The sequence below is a fragment of the Otolemur garnettii genome, unplaced genomic scaffold (assembly GCF_000181295.1).
Source record: "Otolemur garnettii isolate 467f Iridium unplaced genomic scaffold, OtoGar3 scaffold00301, whole genome shotgun sequence".
NCBI classification, from domain to species: Eukaryota; Metazoa; Chordata; class Mammalia; order Primates; family Galagidae; genus Otolemur; species Otolemur garnettii.
The window spans coordinates 59,713-64,002 of record NW_003852696.1 but is presented as its reverse complement, the minus strand read 5'-3'; the positions used below and the strand labels follow the sequence as shown (position 1 = coordinate 64,002).

Here is a 4,290-nt window from a genome sequence, read left to right as displayed (position 1 = left end):
AGTAGCAAAATTACAATTATGAAGTAGCAACGAAAATAATTTTATGGTTGGTGGTCACCACAATATGAGGAACTAGCATTAGGAGGCATTAGGAAGGTTGAGAACCACTGCTCTACATGTTTATGAAGGAAGTCATGTACATGCTCAGTGAGAAAACATACATGTAACAGACATCACATGTTTAATTTGGAACAGGGCTTTAGCTTTCAATGAGGTAGAAGTTGACTCTTCTTGTCAACAGTGAATGACCAGCACACAAACACAGCCTGGGAGCAGTCGCATGATAATGGCTGAGACTGGCTTGAGGTCCACAGATGCTTATCAGGAAGAAATGTTTGTAAGTCTGGTTCTCAGGGTTGTGGTGGTCTGGGTTGTAAATTAGAGTTACCTGGGGTCTGATAACTTGCCTGACAGCTCCTATAGATGGGGGCTCAGCAAGAGTGTTGTTCTTTCTTGTAGCCCTAGGAATCGAGGAAGTTGCCACACCAGCCAAGTCCTGAGCCCTCCACCAATAAGTCATTTGTGTTTCCTTAACTTAGGATCTGTCTTAGTTGATGAATGGACATCTATTTTGGTCTCTCAGATCACAGGTCCCACAACAATCCTCTGGAGCAGGACACTGGATGATGACAGGCTTTGAGTGCGAAGGACCAGCCTGCTATGAGGAAAGAGCATTCAGGGGAGGATAAAAGAGATGAAAGAGGCTCTCTAATTATTATTCCCAGCATATCTGAGGGCTTAGGACTTGTGTGACACCAAAATAACTGATAAGCAAATTGCCACATGGTCAGTGACAATCCCAACCAAGCACGCTTTCCACCAGGGCCAAGTGATGTCTCTCATTGAGGAGAGCTCAGCTGCTCCGTGCTCCCCAAATTTCATATTCAGGAGGGGCGAATGTCCTCATCTGGCACTGCCTACTAATGCAAATGGCACAATTTCCTATGGTGTCAGCACTAATCAGGTTCACTGGGGGCATTTCCAACAATGGCCTCAGCAAGGTCTGTGGCTCTGGTACCTCTCTTGTGCCTTGTGAGAAGTAGCGGTGGGTTGGGCCAGGGTGGTGGGTGGACTTGGGTTGTGTTCCAGGGAAAATATGCCCCTTTCAAAATTTTATTTATTAAATTAAGTGGGTGGGATTCCATGCAAGCAGGAGTGATGGAAGGAATAAGTGCTTAGGGAGATGTGATGCCAAGACTGGGATTGGTGCTCACTGCACCTGGACCACCCCGGGAGGTTGAGGCCATTGGTTGCTGTGATCTCAATGGTAGTGTCTTTCAAAATTTGTAACCCCCAAGGTGGTGTTATGAGGAGTCAGAACCCTTTGGGAGGCTGAGACATCATGGATGGAATTGGCATTTTTATAATAGATGAGCAAGGAGCTCATTGGTCCCTTATGGACATAGTGAGAAGGTGCCATTTGTGAAACAGAGATCAGGCCCTCACAAAACACCAAATCTGCAAAATATCTGGTCTTGGACTACCCACGCTCCAAAATTTTGAGAAATAATGTACATGCTTTATAAGCTACCAAGCTGATAGTACTTTATTGCAGCATCTCAAATGGACAAAGACACTGGGAGGAGCAGAGGCAGCCCAGGCGAGCTCAGGCCAGGAAACCTGGGAGGAATGTGGGAGTCACCAGTGGACTCTCTGACTTGAGTCCGCCTTGGAAGCTGGTACAAGACCCCACATTGTTCCAGGCATGAAGGGCTCTTGCTGAGCCATTGCCAAACCCTTGAGTCTGCTGTCCCCTGTGCAGAAAGGAGAATGAGGAGGGGAGGCCAGGTCAGGGAAGGGTGGCCTCAGAGCCAGATCCCTGAAACCCAAGAATCAGGAAGCAGCTCCCCTATAAATTTCTGATTACCCTGAAAATACCCTATGGGTATATTTAATTCACTTCAGGACAGCCCTCATTCCTGGGTGTCTGCAGCCTCACGAAGCCTCAGCATGAGCAGAAGGTGACCTTGGGATGCAGGAAGGGGAGGGTTATTACAGGGAGTAGGGAGACCTATGCTGGGTGTCCTGTGCACACTGAGAGGCCACAGACACAGTCATGTCTCATTGTGGAGAAGGCTGTTTGCCCCATGTCCCTGTAGCAACATAGAGCTGCTTCCCTGAGTCTCAGGAGGGAGGGAAAGCTGGCAGGGACAGGAGGGAATGAGCAGTAGTTGGGGAAGTTGATCTCCCTCTAGGAGCTGGTCAGTGAAGCTGGGCTTGAGGAGCTGGATCCAGTGACCAGCCAGAGGTCTCAGCCCACACGTGTTTCTTAGTCAGTCCTATGCCCTGGGCTGAGCACGGAGGGGTCCCCACCTCCTTCCTCATCCATAATCTCCCTGGGGGTAGGCTGAGTCCTCAGAGTAGGGAAAAGAGATGAAAGAGGCTCTCTAATCATTATTCCCAGAATATCTGTGGACATGATGAGGGTGAGAATATATTAGCTATGAATCAAATTCATGTCAAAAGTGAAGAAAAAGGAAAGACATATTCACACCCACCAGCCCCAGGAGAATTGGTTGGCGACTGAAGAAATGACACTAGAAGTGACCTGATGATCTAGATGTGGCCCCAGGAAGGACAGGGGTGACTGTGCCTGGCAGGGAGAAAGCAGGGGAGGTTTTTTTGTCTCAATTCTCCCTCGGTGTGGAGCACTGTGTAAGCATTAGAGTCATCGTGCCACGTACCACAGTAATAGTCAGCCTCATCCCCAGCCTGCAGCCCAGAGATGCGGATCCCTGCATTGGCTGAGGCATCTTTGGATCCAGAGAAGCAGCTGGGGACCTTGGAGTCCTGATACTTATCTGAGTCTGAGTAGTATCTCAGGAGATACCGGGGAGGGCTTCCTGGCTTCTTCTGGAACTAGTGTATGTGGAAGTCACCTATGGGGAAGCCACTGCTCAGGGTGCAGGTGAGTCTGGCTGATGCTCCAGGAGAGGCAGAGAGGGAGGGCGGCTGAGTCAGCACAGGCTGGGAGAGGGAACCTGCAAACACAGACGTTCATGGGTGAGGAACCAGGGGCAAAATTCAAGCTACTGGAGGATCTGAGACAGAGTTGCCTGACTCTGGCTGGGGCCTTCCCCAGGACATGGAAGGCCTGTCGTTACCTGAGAGGGAGCAGATGAGCAGGAGGAGAGGGGCCCAGGCCATGGTGGACACTGTCCTTCTAAAGTCCAGAGCAGGAGTGGGATCCAAGGCCTCTCTTATCTCTCCACTGGGCTCACAGGGGAGGGGTTATGGATGCAAATGTATCCGAACCACTGGCTGCCCCTCCCAGCCCCATGCATTTGTTAAGGACCTGGGGGCTGGTGGGCCGGGGGGAGTCTGGCAGGCAGGACCTGGGAGGAGGCAGGTGCTGGGACCTCACCCAGAGAGGACACAGCTGCAGAGTTTGTGTCAGGCTCCACTGCCCCGCCCTGGCAGTTTGGGCGTTGGCAGCTGTGATCACTCTCCCCACCCCCGACCCCACCCCGCCCCGTGCTGTCCTGGGTAAGACCCACAGTGCCCCCTGCTGCTCACTACACAGACTGCAGTCTCTCAGCGTGATGCTGGACCAGGAAGTCCATCCACCTGTCACCCAAGCCAATAATGGAGAAGCAGATGAGAGATCAACTTTTTCACTTTTATTTACAGAAAAACCAACAGTTCTAGAGAAGAATGAGGGTGTGTCCTCACAGAACTGTCCTGTCCCCTCTTTCTCTTTGTTACTTTTATATTCTTACAGTAAGCATTATTCATGCTGTTATTTATTACAGTTTACATCAGATTCCCCCTCAAAGGTTACAAGGTTACACGATATCCTGCTATCTTAACGTGATTATATCTTCAAAGCATTTTCATTCTAGACTAAATTTGTAGTTAGTCAACACTTTGCTGGGTGCACAGGGTGTCCTGAGTCCTTGACTGGTACCATGGAATCCAGCTCCCCAACTTACCTGACAGTGGGCCTTGGAAGTGAATAAACTATCTTTAGATGTTAGCAGGTGGCTCCTCCAGCCTTCTCAGGGCCTGACCAGGAACTGGCTGTCCAGGTGAACGGTGGCTGGTAACAAGCAGGAATCACTCAAGTGGAGTCACCCGAGAGCCTAGTCACTGTCAGTCCACAGTGTCCCTGGGCCACAACCTTCTGCATCCTAAGTACTTGATGGTCATAAGCAGCCTTTCCAGTGAGGACTCTTGGATTACTAGACGAAGGTCTTGTGGAAAGCTGACGACGGTCCAGTGAGAGGAGGCTGCAGTGGTGGGGGTCATGCTGAGGGCTCTGGGAGCAAAGGCCTAAGGCCAGTGAAGGAG

General features: G+C 50.5%; 1 pseudogene; it reads right to left on the bottom strand.

Moving 5' to 3' along the window:
* Nucleotides 1–2,556: 2,556 nt before the first annotated feature.
* Nucleotides 2,557–3,147, bottom strand: LOC100949647 (annotated as a pseudogene).
* Between the last annotated feature and the right edge of the window lie 1,143 nt (nucleotides 3,148–4,290).